The following is a 19,234-nucleotide window of genomic DNA, read 5'->3' as shown; positions in this document are numbered from 1 at the left end:
TTCCGGAAGAAGTACAGGAGCCGTCGGTAAAATTGAGTAATTTAGGTTTGGGTACTAAGTTCATAAAGAAAGCGCAAGAAAAAATCGGAAAGGAGGTAAAGAATTTAAAGGACAGTGTCGACAAGGGAATATTAGATAAGGATACGATCCTCGCACTGGAGGTCGTGCAACTACATAACATCTATGTCGAAGAAGTTGAAGAGGTAGTAAAGGAAACGGAAAACGAATTCATTGTTAGACTTGAGATAGCTTACAATCTGTGGAAGATAAGTTGCAGAGCAGTCTAACTAATGTTGCGAATGTCATAAGAGAGAAGCCAATAGGTCAGACAGCATGGACGGCGGTCACACTTATCAATCATTTGCCACCAGCCCTTCAGACGGAGAAGAAAGCAATTACAAAATGCAACAGACACTCCCAGCGTCAATACCAATTGTGCAAACATATCCAGAGTACAATCATGTGAATCAGAACAATGTCACGGCGGCAGTAGGCAATACTGCATGTTTGTCTACTTTGTTAGCCAAAGAGGGTTTCCTCCGTCAAAGGTCATTTACGAATTTTTCAACAGAGTGTAAGAGAACGAACGCTGTTGTGTTTATCAGAGAATTTCGAAACGTGTTGTCCCACAACTGGATAGCAGCACAGAAGATCGGGGACAAATATTGATCAACAGCAGTCCAGCAGCGGTCACATGGAAAGGTTTTCAATCCTTCACCATGGGGAACTGAGGAAGTATTTCGAAAAATACTTTAATCAAAGCCAGGTATTGGACAAACCCAGTTTCCCACCAGGACAGATTGAAAATATTGAAAAGTTGCCAGCCTAACCATATTAGGGAAAAGCAGATCACTGCATCAGAAAATGATGTAGAGTGTTTATTATCCATACTCGACTCGATTGACCTAATACATGAAGACGGGCAGTAGCAACCACAGAACGTTAGTACGCAGTGTGCGCCTCCCCAAAACAGTCAACAGCAAAATGGCTATGGTGGCAATAACCAACACAATTGGTGGCACCCTTATGCCCCTTCCAACAACAATAATACAAGAAACAATGGACAAACCCAGTTTCCCACCTGTATGGATTGAAAATATTGAAAAGTTGCCAGCCTACCCATATTAGGGAAAAGCAGATCACTACATCAGAAAATGATGTAGAGTGTTTATTATCCATACTCGACTCGATTGACCTAATTCATGAAGACGGGCAGTAGCAACCACAGAACGTTACTACGCAGTGTGCGCTTCCCCAAAACAGTCAACAGCAAAATGGGTACGGTGGCAACAACCAACACGGTTGGTGGCACCCTTATGCCCCTTCCAACAACAATAATACAAGAAACAATGGACAAACCCAGTTTCCCACCTGGACGGATTGAAAATATTGAAAAGTTGCCAGCCTACCCATATTAGGGAAAAGCAGATCACTACATCAGAAAATGATGTAGAGTGTTTTTTATCCATACTCGGCTCGATTGACCTATTACATGAAGACGGGCAGTAACAACCACAGAACGTTACTACGCAGTGCGCTGCTCCCCAAAACAGTCAACAGCAAAATGAGTACGGTGGCAATAACCTACACGGTTGGTGGCACCCTTATGCCCCTTCCAACAACAATAATACAAGAAACAATGGACAAACCGAGTCTCCCACCTGGGCGGATTGAAAATATTGAAAAGTTGCCAGCCCACCCATATTGGGGAAAAGCAGATCACTACATCAGAAAATGATGTAGAGTGTTTTTTATCCATACTCGACTCGATAGACCTAATACATGAAGACGGGCAGTAGCAACCACAGAACGTTAGTACGCAGTGTGCGCCACCCCAAAACAGTCAACAGCAAAATGGCTACGGTGGCAATAACCAATACGGTTGGTGGCACCCTTATGCCCCTTCCATCAACAATAATACAAGAAACAATGGACAAACCCAGTTTCCCACCTGGACGGATTGAAAATATTGAAAAGTTGCCAACCTACCCATATTAGGGAAAAGCAGATCACTACATCAGAAAATGATGTAGAGTGTTTTTTATCCATACTCGACTCGATTGACCCAATACATGAAGACGGGCAGTAGCAACCACAGAACGTTAGTACGCAGTGTGCGCCTCCCCAAAACACTCAACACCAGAATGGCTATGGTGGCAATAACCAACATGGTTGGTGGCACCCTTATGCCCCTTCCAACAACAATAATACAAGAAACAATTATTGTAATGGGAAACCGAAAGTACAAAGGGGGTTCCAAAGGAAATCACAAACAGAATTACAATAGACCGGCTTATACCGAACAGAGGGGCTATGGCCAACAAGTTCATGACGTACAGCCCCAGCAGATGGCAATAACCAATAAAGTAATTGGCAGAAATCGATAGCAAATAGATCATCCGGCAGCCTTTCGCGGGAAAGTGCTCTACCAACTGAGCTACCCAAGCGCGACTCACGCCCCGTCCTCACAGCTTTACTTCTGCCAGTACCTCGTCTCCTACCTTCCAAACTTAACAGAAGCTATCCTGAAGGCAAAGGTCCCGTGTTCGAGTTTCGGTCAGGCACACAGTTTTAATCTGCCAGGAAGTTTCATATCAGCGCACACTCCGCTGCATAGTGAAAATCTCATTCTGGAAACATCCCCCAGGCTGTGGCTAAGCCATGTCTCCGTAATATCCTTTCTTTCAGGAGTGATAGTTCTGCAAGGTTCGCAGGAGAGCTTCTGTTAAGTTTGGAAGGTAGGAGACGAGGTACTGGAAGCAGTAAAGCTGTGAGGAGGGGGCGTGAGTCGTGCTTGTGTAGCTCAGTTGGTAGAGCACTTGTCTGCGAAAGGCAAAGGTCCCGAGTTCGAGTCTCGGTCCGGCACACAGTTTTAATCTCCCAGGAAGTTTCAAATACTATGCTATATACAAGGGAATCGGGTTTCATCGGCTTACACCAAATCAAGAGCAGTTGTGTGTGTTTACCGGAAAGTTACATAGATGATTTCTTTTGTACACTCACAGTGTATGGGGTAACTAAGGACTTTCCTAATGCACCAACAAGATACGTACTTACTACTATTTTGCCACTTGTGGAGAAGAGGTCTCCAAGTAATTCGGAAGTGCGTTACTTGCCAAAAGACTAAGCACTCAGATAAGTCCAAGTTGATTTTACTGCATCGTATAATACGCACAAAACCTTTAGAATCAGTGTCCTTGGATGCAGCCAGACTATCCGCAAGCGAAGGGAGGTGTCAAATGTGTCATTGCCTTGTATGATGTTTTCACAAAACATGTGAAGTTATATGTAGTGCGATCTGTGACTGCAGCTTCTGTTATCAGGAGGATTACAGAAGATTGTCTCCCGAGAGTGGGGAAGCCACAGATATTGTAAACGCACAATGTGCTGTGCTTCGTAGACAATAGATGGAAGAAATTTTCTAATACAAACAAGATAAAACGTATATTAGTATTCAGATTTACCCTGAGGTGAGCCCAATAGAAAGGATATTTAAAGAATTCATCATGGTTGTACGGACCTCTACACCCAAGAAGAACACGAAATGTGTTAAGTTTGTCTCACCATCTCAACAAATCATTAATGCTTACCACAGACTTCAACTGGTTTTACACCTGCTGAATTGATGTTTAAAAGTATAGAAGTCAATGAGTTGGAAAAATCACTGTCAAAGATACCCAGAGGAGAGATGTCACTTGAAGAAAAAGTACTTCAGGCTTTGATTAATCGGTAGGAAAAGGCTGAACAGAGGAAACAGTCGTATGACAGAAGATTAGGGCGCACTGTACAATTTCACACAGGACAAGAGGTATTACTACGAACGCATCCTAAATCTACGAAATATGGGAAGCTCAATCGTAAATGGCAGCTTTTGTACACTGAGCCATTTGTACGAGAGAAAATTTTCATTTCATTTACTTATATTTTTATGGTATCAACGTTCGATTCCACACTTGTTAGGGTTAGCAGTTATCGACCGCGGTCCGTATTAGTATCGTTGGATCCGCGAGTCGCGGCCAGCACCGATAGCGCTGCTCCGTGGCAAGTTTCTACAGAGCTCACGTCCACTCTTGCTCAAGACGTCAAGTAGTAAAGTAGCATAGCCTTCAGCTGGTAGGAAGCAATCGCTAAGAAGGCGCTTAGTAACGTATGGCCTAAGTGAGGCCTCACTAGCTATCTGTTTATAATTATATGTATGCAGCCAAGAAGAATCCCGTACAACCAGTTAAGTACAATATATATATTATTTTTTACCGACGACTTCTAATTATTTTAGTCGTTGCTGATCCAGACCATGCAGCCAACACCTTATCGTTGTTACTTACAAACCTGCTGTGATTTATATGTTTCTATTTAGCATTGGCCACCAGTCAACGTTGGCGACGACTCGTTCGAGGTCATCATAACAATGTTTTTAAATGGAAGCAAGGTAGGTTATAGTAATTTAATATTCTGTTTAATTCAAAATGCTATATGAAGCATGAAAATTACACGCAATCGCAGTGGTGCCGATTCATTCTACAAAACGTATAGTTCCCAAATACAAGGTGATAATGCCCTTGAGGAAGTAGCATTACGAGAGGGAGTGGACGCATGGGCGTAGTAGGAGCTAATACAAAGGCCAGCATCCTCGGCGCTTTTGTAGAAACGGTTCAATCCAACACACCGCTTAGCATGACGGATGAAATGCGAACATGGCATCTAGCCACCATATAAGCTATTTTCCGGAGGTTTTAATGTAAGTTAATTTCTACTAAAATAAAGACGTACACACTATAAAATAAAACTAATACAATAAAGAGGTTTAAGATAAAAGAAAGGGGTAGAAAGAACGACTAACTACAGAAACCTATCTACGCACTACTCTACTATTTACAGTATACTCAAAGCTACAAGGTAGTTATATACACATTACATAAAACACAATAAGGAAAGTATCTCTATACAACGAAAGCAATAATGTAATAGGTGTGTGGTCACACTCTGACCAAATTACGAAATATAGTGAGGCTGAGCCCATCTACAAGAAATAAATTGCCGGTGTAATCGTAGTATGAACATGGGAAGACTAAAAAAGGTAAGTCGAAACGATGGCCATGCTCTGAATTTTTGCACTCTGATAAAAGAGGGATTGGTTTTGAGAAATAAAAAAAACATTCACACACTTAAAGTAAAAAGATATATGTATGTGAGGAGAAAATTGATACGTTAGTTAGCCATGGAGCGAATACGTTCTTAGTTTATAAATTATTTTTAAGTTTCTTTTCAGGTAACGCTGCTAGGAAACCGCGTGGTAGAGGCAGGAAGGAGAATTTAGGCAGCTGGTACCAAATAAAACGGGCCACACCGCAGTATGACAAATTGTATGTATATAAATATAGGTTGACAGTTATTGAACTATATGAAATAAAACCGTCATAACTTCTGAACAGTTTGTGTTAGGACGTTTAACTGCACGGTTGACCGCGGCGCGTGATGGGAATTGGTATGGTTTGGTTTAGCGACGAAGCCCACTTTCATTTGGATGGATCGGTCAATAAGCAAAATTGGCCCATTTGGGAACTGAGAATCCGCATTTCGCGATCGAGAAGTCTCTTCACCTTCAACGGGTGACAGTGAGTTGTGCAATGTCCAGTCACGGAATAATCGGTGCGATATTCCTTGATGGCACGGTGACTACCGAAACGGTACCTGAGAGTCTTGGCAGATGATTTCATCCATATTATCGGAAGTGGCCCTGATGTCGACAAGACCTGATTCATGCAAGACGGAGCTCGACCCCAACGAAGCAGGAGAGTGTTTGATGTCCTGGAGGAGCACTCTGGGAACCGAATTCTACCTCTGTGGTACCCAGAGGCCACTGGCATAGGTCTCGATTATCCATCACATTCTCCGGATCTGAATACACATGCAGCTCCTTTTTGTGGGGCTATATTAAAGACAAGGTGTACAGCAATAACCCTAAAACCCTTGGTGAGTTGAAAACAGCCACTTAGGAGTTCATAGACAGTATCGATGTTCCGACACTTCAGCGGGTCATGCTGAATTTCTCTATTCGTCTGCACCACATCATCGCCAATGGTGGCAGCCATATTGAACATGTCATAGCCTAAATCAGAGTAATCCGAATATCTGTAGTGACGGTTGTAATCACCTTAGTTTGTACCTAATTTAGTTTTTTTTCATGTAGTTAAATACTTATCATTCCGTATGTATATGAATGTGACAGTGTGAATGGATGTGTGTAAGACGCGATTACAGTACGTCGAATGTTATTAAACGGAATTTAACCAAGGAAAAAAGAGGTCAAACGGCATATTAAAAAGGGCAGGCTTCTGACATGAGCGTCAAATATGAGCATTCATGATGCACTTACGCGGGATCACAACTTATCAACGCTCTACTACAATATTTTCTCGGCACAAACTTCATAGTAGCATATTTAAGTCTGTTGTATACATAAGAGTCGTATTCTGAGGATATGGATTAAGTTAGTTACAATGAAATATTACAGGTACATTCAAACAAGAAATATTGATAACTTATATCCGGCCGGTGTGGCCGTGCGGTTCTAGGTGCTACAGTCTGGAACCGCGTGACCGCTACAGTCGCAGGTTCGAATCCTGCCTCGGGCATGGTTGTGTGAGATGTCCTTAGGTTAGTTAGGTTTAAGTAGTTCTAAGTTCGAGGGGACTGATGACCTCAGATGTTAAGTCCCATAGTGCTCAGAGCCATTTGAACCATTTTTGATAACTTATATGACGCTGCACTGTCAGAATTCTCCAATTAGTTCAGCAAACACTAATTATTTTGACAAAGATACAAAGAAGTGTGCCCAAAGAATTTACTCAATTATTCTATGGCGTGTAGACGATGGACTTCAGCAGCAGATAAAAAAAAAAAATGCTTCTTTCCATTTCCTGTCAGCATTCCTTGTAGATCAGGAGACGCATCCCTAGTAGACTTGAGAGAGGCGGGGCTAAGCGTAGCTATGTATGCTCGTGCTCGTGTAAAAAGAATTCTTAAATTTACAGGCGCTTGGGTCCGAGGAAATATGAGGACAGTGGTTTACGCATATCATTAAACTATATAAATTGTACCATATATGTACCAGACGTGTCGGCAACACGTAGGTACACGCTTATGTATGCTTAGTTTAAATCAAATGATGTTATAGTGAGTGAAGCTGCTGCTGCTTTAATGATCCACATGTTTTCGGTTCGTTTGTAGCGGCGAGGGACGCTGACGTTGCTACAAGGGACCACATAAGGTGAAAACATTTCTGGACTCACCTGAAATCTAGTGAGGTTTAGATATGATGCTGAATGTACGCCGGCTGGGTGGCCGAGCGGTTCTAGGCGCTACAGTCTGGAACCGCGCGACCGCTACGGTCGCAGCTTCGAATCCTGCCTCGGGCATGGATGTGTGTGATGTCCTTAGGTTAGTTAGGTTTAAGTAGTTCTAAGTTCTAGGGGACTGATGACCTTAGAAGTTAAGTCACATTGTGCTCAGAACCATTTGAACCATTTGAAACATTTTGCTGAATGTACGCTCTTGTCTTGGATACCGAAATATGTGACGCGCGACATGGTTCCAATACCATAGGCCAGATATGACTGGTCTTTCCGTTGCAGCGCGGAAACACTCAATCACGCACTTGCCTACACACACTATCCTACAGCGCAGCTGTACGGATGTTAAGACGACATGAAATTCGTCGTTATCTAAAAACTGTGAACCGCCATTTTGCACCTACGGAGTTACGAGGTGCGCGCACAACAAACATTGCTTAACGTGTGTGAGCGAGGCCTGCAAGAGGCGCGCAGCGGTTAATCCGCAATGAACATGTCCTTTGTCTCGGCATGGAGTTGGAAAATTAAACTTCCTGAACATGTAAATGAAACTATAAGAGGGAGTTAGCACGTCTAGGGTATACATTAAAATAAGAACGACCATCTATAAAGGTATTTTAATTCCAGTCGTGTAACAGATACAAAGTAACATATCATCGGAGAAGCAAGAAATCTAAGCGGAGAAAGTTGGACGCCGTAACATTGTCTTCAAAGAAGAAGAGGAGGTAAATAACTTCAAGGCTCGAACAACTATCATCTAATGATAATGACCTAGTCACCCAACAATTCCTAATCTTCTAATAATTTTTCGTGTATATGAAAAATCACGAGCCTAACTGTTTGGATTGTGCGTCGCTCTGCGTAAATTACCTGAGACACACGCTCCCGAGCGAACTCACTATCGTCGCGCCTCTTATGCGGCACGAGAAAATTTCCACCGTAATTATTATTCTCAAAATAATCAGTAATTATTAATTAATCAGCAGCCCGGAGAACATGGTTTCAGGGTACAAAGAAACACAGAAGGGGGAAGGAAATACAGCACTAACCTTATTATAGTAGATGTTGAAAGCGAACACCATTCATCTCTTGGCACTTTTGGACCCTGGTCAGCAGTTTCTGAAGCCAGATCGAAGCTGGACTGATGAAACTGGTGCAGTATCACTAGAAATGTTCTGCTGCAGTTCTTGAAGACTATGGCGATTGTTGCGATACACCTTAGATTTCAGGGCTCCTCACAGAAAATAATCGCACACTGACAGAGCAGATGACCTGGGTGGACAGTTAGGGCCGCTGCCAGGCTAACCTCTGCTGACATCTCTGGCAGGCGTGAAGATACTGTAAACGTGCTTCAAGGTTCGGCCGGCTGTGTGGGCAGCTGCTCCATCCTACTGGAAGTGACTGTAGGGTCTATTTCTCCTCCGTTATGCTGCTACAAATTCACGTCCAGTCGTATCCACTTCTCTGGGCCACTTTTAATTGCCCCACTCTATAGTTCACTACACCTTAACAGCATTTTTATTGAGAATAATTGTTTCTTGGAGGCCATGCTGGGGATACAGAGCTATGGGGTCGCCCGAGCTGTAACAGCTGCTTATTTCCTTGGATACTTTCATCTAATGACATGGTATTTGTTAGTATTGGTCATTGTTATACCCTATGGTGTGAAGTAGGTACTTTTTTTGGAAGTAGGGTGTGTTCTCTTCGGGAATACTCCAGAAAAATCTTTTGTCCTCATCACCACAAATCGCCCTAAGCACTTACAAAACTCTCATCCCGGGCCAACAACTTACGCCAGCATCCCCTAACTTCGTTACATAGTGCTTCTCTTGATAATAGTTGATGTTTTAGGAGGTGGTAGTATAGACTAATAACCCCTCACATGTCACAGATTGTAAGGACTAGATTAGAATAACTACAGCACGCACAGTGGCGGAGGGGGGGGGGGGGGAGTAGGAGATCAGTTTTCAACGTCCTGTCGACAACGAAGATGTTACAGACAGACCTACAGAGGCATTCAAACAATCATTCATCCCGTTCTCCATACGTGAGTGGAACAGAAGAAACCCTAATAACTGGTACAATCGGATGTACCCCGTGCCACGCACTTCGCAGCGGTTTACCGAGAATGGATGTAGATGTAGATATAGGTATTACTGATACAGAGTCTAGTGAAGGCAGGGAAGTGATCGATCGTTTGTGGCATGAGACAGTGAAAGAACTGACAGTTGTTGTGCAATAGTATTAATTGTTTAATAACGAGAATATCGGCGCTATGGAAAAGTGAACGGTTGCGACCATGATGGCAAAAACCAATTGTTATGGAAAATCACATTAGTAAACGTGATGGGAACGAAACTGATGGCCGAAGCTAATCGCTGCAGAGTAGAATAGGTACTGGCTGAAGTATCGCCAAGGATGCTCACATTACTATAAAGTGTGGTTAGGCGTTATTGGATTAATGAACCAGCAAGTGACACGTGTCACTGTAATCGAGGAGAGCAGATATAAATATTTTTGGACACGCTACTGTGGCAAGACTTAGAGACCGTAAAAAACATGACGCACCTTAAAATATTTGATGTGCTCTTTAGGGCAGATCAGCTCCTCACTCTCCTACAATATTAGCCTACCAGCGTTACAACATCTCAGCGAGGCCACGACCTGGTGCTGTCATCTGCGGCAAAAAGGACATCTTTAGAAGAAATCAGGCAGGAGTCCTTTGGAGAAATTTTGTGATATGCGACGGGTTAGCATGTGTACAACCGCAACCCTCGTGTGTACAGTTTGACAGTTACAATTAGATACCGGGGCACAAGGGGAATGTTTTCAGGCAACTTGTTTTCAGGCAACTCTAGATAACTGTTCTTGTGAGACGATATGGTAACAGGCCCAGTCAACTCACTCGTTATCATCCCGGACCACGCATTTACAGTCAAGGGCTCTTGAAAATGTGTCTCTACAAAAACATGTGGGTGTTCGTCGCACCGTCGATGTGAGTCATGAGTGTTATTGAAACCATCATGAGTGAAGTGGCCTAATCAGTAGACAGCATTTATCGATTACTCGGCCATTTGCAAGCAGCCAACGAAAAAATTGTAATCTGCTACACTCATTAGCCTCACCTGCTTCTAGAGGGTGTTGAATGCGGTGCAAAAGACAGGTTAGAGGCCGTGCATACATAGCGTCCGCCATATTCTTGTATATGGTACACATTACCCACACACTGTTCATTTGCGCGTTCGGACGACATATGGCTGCTGGGCACTGCACAAATCTCATGCAATTTAGTGAAAACAAGGGTATACACTGTAGAATTCGGAACCTTGCGGTTAGGAAATACGCACAGAGAATTTGTACAATACTGTAGAAATGTCTAAGAAATCGCAAACACAGATGAAGAATTCAAATGTATAAACTCAAGCACAACTTCAGCTTTACGAATGACAAGTGATAAATAAACCCGTAGCAACTGGACCGACAGCACACGAAACTTATCTCTGTAACCAGCTGTATCTACGTAAACTCCCTGTGTATTCCTGTTCCCGCAGCCCGTATACAAAAATTTCAGTAAAAGCCTGTTAGAAAATACATCAACAATACCTACAGCTCCAACATTAACGCTCATTTACTCACTAAGCGACATGACCGGTTCGGGAAAAAGATTTCTACGTGAATTAATAACGCAATATAAACTTTAGTAACATACGAGACTGCGTAGTAAAGAATTGTTGTTGTTGTGGTCTTCAGTTCGAAGACAGGTTTGATGCAGCTCTCCTTGCTACTCCATCCTGTGCGAGCATTTTCATCTCCGAATAACTGCTGCGATCTGCATCCTTCTAAATCTGATTACTGTATTCATTTCTTTGTCTCCCTCTACAATTTTTACACCCCACACTTCCCTCCAGTATTAAACTGGTGATCCCTTAATATCTACAGTGTGTCCTACCAACCGATCCCTTGTTTTGGTCAAGTTGTGCCACAAATTTTTTGTCTCCGCAATTCTATTCAGCATCTCCTCATTAGTAATCTACCCATCAGATTTTCAGCATTCTTGTGTAGCAATACAATTTCGAAAGGTACTACTTTATTTTTGTCCAAACAGTTTATCGTCCATGACAGAGCGAGTGGGCCCATTGGTTAAGATACTGAACTCGCAATCGGGAGGGCGACGGTTCAAACCCGCGTCCGGCCATCCTGATTTAGGTTTTCCGTGATTTCCCTAAATCGCTTCAGGCAAATGCCGGGATGGTGCCTTTGAAAATGCACTGCTGACTTCCTTCCTCATCCTTCCCTAATCCGATAAGATCGACGACCGCGCTGGTTGGTCCCCTCCCGCAAATCAACCAACCATCCAACCAACCGTCCATGTTACACCTCGATACACGGCTACACTCCGGGCAAATGCTTTCAGAAAAGACTTCATTGCACTTAAATCTGTATTCCATGTTAACAAATTTCTCTTCTTTAGAAATGCGTTTCTCGTTACGCCTTCATCAGTTATTTTGCTGTCCCAATAGCAAAACTAATCTACTACATTAAGTGTCGGGTTTCCTAATCTAATTCCCTTAGCATCACCTGATTTGATTCGAGTACATTCCATTATCCTCGTTTTGCATTTGTAGATGTTCATCTTATATCCTCCTTTCAAGACACTGTTCATTCCGGTCAACTGGTCTGTCAAGCCCTTTGTTGTCTCTGACAGAATGACACTATCATCGGCAAAACTTGAAGTTTTGATTTCTTTTCCCTGAACTTGCAATTCCTACTAAAAATTCTTCTTTCGTTCCCTTTACTATTTATTCAATGTACAGATAGAATAACATCGGGGATAGGCTACTCCCTTCTCAACCACTGCTTCACTTTCATTTCCTCGATTCTTATTACTGCCGTCCGACTTCTGTGGAAGTTGAAAATAGCCTTTCGCTCCCTGTATTTCACTTCTGCTACCTTCCGAATTTCGAAGACAGCATCGCAGCCAACATTGTCTAAAGCTTGCTCTAAGGCTACAAATGCTTAAACGTAGATTTGCCTTTTCTTAACCAGCCTTATAAGATACGTCATGAGGTCAGTATTGCCTCGGGTGTTCCAACTTTTCTCCGAGGTCGGCTTCTAACAATTTTTCTGTTCTTCTGTAAAGAATTCGTGTTAGTATTTTGCAACCATGACTTATTAAACTGATAGTTCGGTAATTTACTAATCTGCCAGCAACTGCTTTCATTGGAATTGCAATTATTACATTCTTCTTGTAATCTGAGGATATTTCGCCCGTCTCATCCATGTTATACATCAGATGGAAGAGTTTTGACACGTTTATGAAATATGTAAAATTAAGAATAGTTAAGCTTATAAAACACCAATAAAATGAACAATATATGAACAGTAACAATTATCAGCGGATAATTTAGGCTACTATATAAATAAATCGGCAACGGCCTTGCCACAGTGGGTACACCGGATCCCGTATGATCACCGAAGTTAAGCGCTGTCGGGCGTGGTCGGCACTTGGATGGGTGACCATCTAGGCCGCCATGCGCTGTTGCCATTTTTCGGGGTGCACTCAGCCTCGTGATGCCAACTGAGCAGCTACTCGACCGAATAGGAGCGGCTTCGGTCAAGAATACCATCATAACGACCAGGAGAGTGCTGTGCTGACCCCATGCCCCTCCTAACCGCATCTTCCACTGAGGATGACACGGCGGTCGGATGGTCCCGGTAGGCCACTCGTGGCCTGAGGACGGAGTGCTTTTTTATATAAACAAATCATCTACAGAAATTGTCTTTCATTCGCAACTAACCAAACCACTTAATACAATTAGCAAATAGCGTTAGGCACTTCGTGGATTTAGAGCCTGTTGTTATTGATATCGAAAAGCGATAGGATCTATTTAGTAAATCTTACTGGTTTTTTTTGCCACGTCAATCCGCAGTACGTCAACAGCGTTTCGGAAGACATCTTGTCTGCTTCCGTGTTCTGTCGAAATGTGCGGATCCCACATTCGCCAGAAGATGGAAGTAGAGAACACGCCTTCCAAAACGTTGGGGATGCACAGCAGATTGACGTGACAGGAAACCCGAAAGTATTTTATTACATCAAACAGCGCGAGAAACGTTTTTGCGTAAAGATATATTCAGTTAACACTATCATCCTACAGTCCGATTGCCTACAGTATTACACTAACGAGCAAATGAATTAGGGATAGCAGCTGGAAAGAGAATGCTTCTATAATTATGCGACTAGAATAATTCGGCGTGTCACGTGGATGGTATGTCTTGTTGTGAATCAAAAAAGTTTTTAGGACCCTGCTTTATCGTTATTAATTGTTAAATTATTAACTTAGAAGTTAAAATGGAAAGGAATGTGTCACTGCTTGCAGGAATGGAATGTTCGGAAGCTAATCTGCATGGATACTTCCGTGTAATAAAGAATTATACAAGTTAAAGCTGCTGCTTTCTAATCGAAATGCAGTCCATATTTAGAATGTTATAGAGTAAACTGTTGATCTTTTTCTGAGCTTGGAAGAGAGGTGAGATATTAGTACAGATTTCCTTTCCTTATTAAACTGTTGAATACTGAATTCTTCGCTGAAAATGCAGAAGGGAACTGATACGATAAAAGTTACGAAGCAAATAACTATTTCGATGTTAGCGAAATTTATGCTTGAGATTTTTTAAGTGGCATAAACTATGAAATTATGTGGATTTATGCAACATGATTGCTTTGGTATAGAGATAGAGACTTGACGGAAGGCAGGATAAGGAAGAGTTTTTCTGTTCACTGCGCTTCCTTGCATTATAGCTGTATCTTTTCGTCTCTTATGCACCAATAACACACTTGTACCGAGGTTTAATGATACCTTAGCTATATATCGAAGTTGAAGGTATCACATATTTGGCGTCTGTGATGTGACCATTGGAAAAGAAGCAGTGTGCGCATTGAAAGAAATTAAACAAGAGGAGGGACAGGTCGAGATAGTGGCCCAGAGCTCGATAGGAATCAACTATTGCTGATAGTTGTTCTTGCCCTGGCTGATTATTTTCTTGCAGTATTTGCTGTTTCTGCCACTGCTGCCCTTGCTGCTGTAATGATTGTTGTAGGCCACGGCCAATGAGTAGTAGCTACCGCTGCCACAATATTTTTGCTGCTGCCGCCCTCGGCTGCTGCAACTGTGGTGGCTGCTACTGCTGCCACCTCACACTGCCACCACCACTTTGGTTGCTGTTACACCCGGCTGGCACTGCACCTTTGGTTGCTGCTGCTCCTGCCCCCCTCCACCCACCCCGGTGGCTCCCACAAATGCGGTTGCTTCTACTGCTGCTGCTGCCCCCTGGCCGTCGGTAATGCCTTGGTTGCTGCTACTGCTGCCCCCAGCTGCCACAATAGCGGTTGCTGCTACAGCTGCCTCTCCTGGCCGTTGTCACCACTGCGGCTTTCGCAGCTGACTCCCACTGTAGCAGCAGCTGCCACTGCTGCTGCTGTCACTGGCTACTGCCGCTGCTGTGGTTTCTGTTGCTGGCGCCTGTTGACACGACTTCGACTGCTGCTGCCGTCCCTTGCCACTGCCACTCCTGCAGTTCCTATTCTTGCCACCTACTGCAACCACTGCAACTGCTACTGCTGCTGTGGGCCCTGACTGTCGCTGCTGCTGCAATTCCTTCTGCTGTCACCTTGTAGCACTGAAATGGTTACTGCTGCTGCTGCTGTCGCTCCCTGGTAGCGTTCAACGTGACTGCTCCTGCTGCTATTGCCATCACTGCTGTAGCTGATACTACTGCTTCCTCAGAGCCTCCATTGCAGCGTGTAGGAGGAGTGTGAGGCAATCCAAATGGACTACCAACCAAGTTATTTGTACAGACAATAAGTGGACAACGTAACAGTAATTTAACAGAGTTGTTGCTATGCAGTATACATTAGTGACGAATGGGAGAGCATGAACTCCCAGTCTTTGAATTAGTGTAGTGAATTAATATTTTGTTGTCACAATGGAGAGAAGTGGTGATGAAGTTGCATCAAGTGATCATCTGAGGGTACTGTACACATCGTTGAAAGCTGTGTGGTCGATTAGGAACCAATCAGCAGTTTAATCAGCACTCTACATGAGAAAATCACTTCTGTACAAGATGAACTGTGAAATGAGGTTTTGGGAAATGTGAGTTTAGTATTGGATAAAAAGGATGTGAACAGTGTTCAATAAGTAATTCTAAAAGCCAGTTGATTTTATTCAGGATTTCTGAACACCATATCATTTTCTACCCTTTTGGCTAAAAAACCCAATTTTTCAGCACAGTCACCGATTAATATGATGACCTTAGGCTACCTTACTGGTAGGGCCTGTATGCCCATGTGGTACCATTTTACTGGTCGACGTCAGAGCTGACATCTTGCTCCAACAATAATTTCCCCATCATCTACGTACTGCATCCCACTGAGCGCGTCCTTCATTAGGCCAAATTGACGGAAGAAAGAAGTTGAGAGATGTGGGCTGTAGGATGGATGAGGAAGAGGTGCCCATTGGAGTTTTGTGAACTCCTCATGGTGTGTGAGGCCTTGCATTCTGAAGGAGGAGGAGAAGTTCGTTAGCATTTTTGTGGCGATGAACATGCTGAAGTCGTTTCTTCAATTTTCTAAGAGTACCACAATACACTTTAGAGATGAGAATATTAGGGAGAATATAAAGCAGAATAACCCGTTCAGAGTCCCAGAAGGCACTCACCATGACTTAACCACTGATGGTGCAGCTTCTAACTTTTTCTTCAGAGGAGAGGTGGTGTGGCACTACTCCATGGATTGCCGTTTTGTTTCCGGTTCAAAGTGATGAATCCAAATTTAATTTCCTGGACGAGGTTTTATAAAAAAAAGTCGCGATCAGCTTCAAAAGGGGCAAGGAATCACTCACAGATGGTGCTTCTTTTCTCTTTGTGATCTTCTAATATTCGGCTAGGAACTCACTGGGCACAAACCTTTGAGTACCCCAACTGGCGGTCGAGTGTACCAGCACTACCAACAGAGATGTCCAGTTGTGTAGCGAGGTGTTTGATTTTCATCCGTCGATCATTGGGATGAGAGTAATTTCATAAACTATAGGGGCAGAAGTCGGAATGTTTCATGATACCCCACGACAAATTCCGCATTTTTCCGATCGAAACTAACTGAGAAAAAAATGAGATGCATTATTATGGAATGCCCTTCGTAATATGGACTAGGCTGGTATCTCACATCGAGGAGTGTAGATCTGCAAAAGAGAGAATCAAGAGTTAATCAGTACTTTTTAGCAGGGTCAAACGCCTGGTAGGAAGCGGAAAGTTGAGGAGGAAGGTCGAGCGGTAGTAAGTATAGACTGGGAACAAATAAGCTTGGTAAAACGCCCACTAAACCCGCTGGGCAGAACGAGTAATAGGATTGTGGAAAGGGCCAAGGGTTGAGGTTAGCTTCTGCTTCTAATTGTCATTTACAGTAATTTGGCAGCTCTTTCACGGCTGAAGGCCTCCAACAAGAAATCTTAACACGATAAAAATCCTATTAAGATAGCAATAAAATAATTCAAGAAACATACGCAAAGTGTAATACAATTGGCTGAGGGCCACAATTAATTTACAGAATTTTAGAATATGTTACCATAGACCTTTAAAGGCAGAAGGTCTGCATGTTTAATAACAAGAAATCTTAAAAATCAACAAGATAAAAATCCAAGTAAGATAAAAATAAAATAATTTAAAGAAACAACATATGCAAGGTGCAATACCAGTGGCTGAGGGCCACAATCAGACTTCGAAATTTCAAAATACGTTATCATAATCTTTAAAGGCAGAAAGCCGCAGTGCTTAAGCTTGAAAGATACATCCAAAAATTAATTTTGCAAAATTTAAAGAAACAAACAATAACCATAAACCCAAAATTTAGAATAGCTGACAACAGATAATTAGACACCGGTGGCACTCAGAAGGCCTCCAGGGAGGTCGGTCTGCCCTCGCTCACTGAGGTGAGACAGGTGGTGAGCCAAACTATGCTTGATCCATCGGAACCCAACCAGGGGGCAGCCACGGACAGACCGACACAACAACTTGCTTCCCATCAATCAGTACATCAGAACCCCAACCGGCAATGTTACAAACGTGATACTCCACAGTGGAGTACATATTAGCTGTCAAAATTGCACACCATGTTGGACAGCGACAACAGGTGAGGAAAGGACGCTGCCTAAAATTACGTTAGTGGCCAGGGCAGGTAATCGGAACACTAACCGCCACTAGGCAGCAAATTCCGTGGTACACTTGAATTTGAAACACAGTAATAGTTAACTCGCTCAAAAGAACACTGCTTGAATTTACTTCTGTGCCCAGGGAGGGTAACCAGAACACTAACGGCCACAAGACAGAAAATTCCACTGCTGGACTCAAATCGTAGTCGAACAAAATAGTTAATTGCACCGCATGGCGGCTAAATCTCAGCAGTAGAACCCCTCAGTGTTGCTCACCGGAAAACCTCCCCAACAGCAAACCACCGAAGCGAACCACCACAACATGAATAGACGTGGCTTGGGTAGTTGAAACCACTACTCAACTTTGACGTTCTGAGTCGGCGAACCACGACGATCGTAGCGATCGGACAGCTCCACACACGCTCCGACACTGCGCAGGGGCTGCCAGCGGCCCCAGCCGACTGCATCGCGCGGAGAACTTTCCTCGTCCCAAACAACCAACCGACTCACTCCATACCCCCTTGCCGGAAACTATATGCACCAAACCAAAGATGGTACACGCCGCAAATATCGATACACATCGCTGCTGCCACACGTAGAAGGAAGAAGAACCACGACGTAACCGCGACAAGGGCGGGAAACCAAACACAGATAGACAGCGAAGATCACGAAAACGCATAGTTGGGAGAGAGCATGGCGCACTTAGGAACGGCTGTCTCAGTCTTAAGCGGATGTCTTTTGGGAGGGAGTACCGAGAGCAGGCTTGCTCTCAACCCGAAAGGTTGGTTGGTTGGTTGATTTTGGGGAGCGAACCAAACAGCGAGGTCACAAGTCCCGTCGGATTAGGGAAGGGTGGGGAAGGAAGTCGGCCATGACCTTTCAAAGAAACCATCCCGGCATTTGCCTGAAGTGATATAGGGAAATCATAGAAAACCTAAATCAGGATGGCGGGACGCCGGTTTGAATCGTCGTCCCCCCAAATGCGCGTCCAGTGTGCTAAGCTGAGAAGGGGAAATACGCAGATACTGAGGAGAATGTGATGATGATGGTGATGGCTGATGCCCACTTGGTTGGAGTGTTGGAAGGTAGCCACTGATCTCCTGACAACAATCGACTTGGCTCACAAACCTGTTAGGGGAAGAAATAGAAATATCGATAGTGAAGAATTCTCTGCCAGATCATGAGTGGTAGGTGGAAATAAGATTTCAGAATAATGTCGATACATCTGATAGGTTCAAGAAGTTTATTGCAAACTGGGACATATATTCTATAACTGTTTTGAAAGTGCTTGAAGGATCTTTGCCCACTTTCTTGGGTGATAAACGAAAAGTTCTCTTTCTCGTCGGATATTTAAGAGTGGAAGCCTCCGAATGCTTGGCACTGAACATAAATGATTTTGAGACTTGGAGAAAATATCGTAGTGCATTTAAGGAACGAATTTTCTCGGAAGGAGAGCTTCAAAACTTAGTATTAGCTTTGACAGGCTCAAAACCGTATAACAAGAAGTGGGGAAGTTATCGAAGGCATTTCGAGTGACATTTGAACAAAACCAATTTTCTAAATGAACCTGTTGTGGAGGACACTTGATTAAGGTTTTATAAAGGCGCATACCTCTCAAAGTTAGGGGATGGTTGGTAGGTAAGGACTGGAAGTCAGTGAAGGCCCTGCTCAGCCACCTAGGGC

The 19,234-nt window shown here is 43.4% G+C and overlaps 1 protein-coding gene and 1 pseudogene across 1 annotated transcript in view; both read left to right on the top strand.

The window, feature by feature from the left end:
- LOC124775887 overlaps positions 1 to 19,234 on the top strand; it is a 142,935-nt gene that overhangs the window by 96,970 nt on the left and 26,731 nt on the right. The gene's annotated exons all lie outside the window — the stretch shown is intronic.
- On the top strand, positions 12,780 to 12,897 carry LOC124778963 (annotated as a pseudogene).

The sequence above is a fragment of the Schistocerca piceifrons genome, chromosome 2, assembly GCF_021461385.2.
Source record: "Schistocerca piceifrons isolate TAMUIC-IGC-003096 chromosome 2, iqSchPice1.1, whole genome shotgun sequence".
NCBI classification, from domain to species: domain Eukaryota; kingdom Metazoa; phylum Arthropoda; class Insecta; order Orthoptera; family Acrididae; genus Schistocerca; species Schistocerca piceifrons.
Note: the sequence above shows the minus strand (reverse complement) of the source record. Positions and strands in the feature narration are given on the sequence as shown.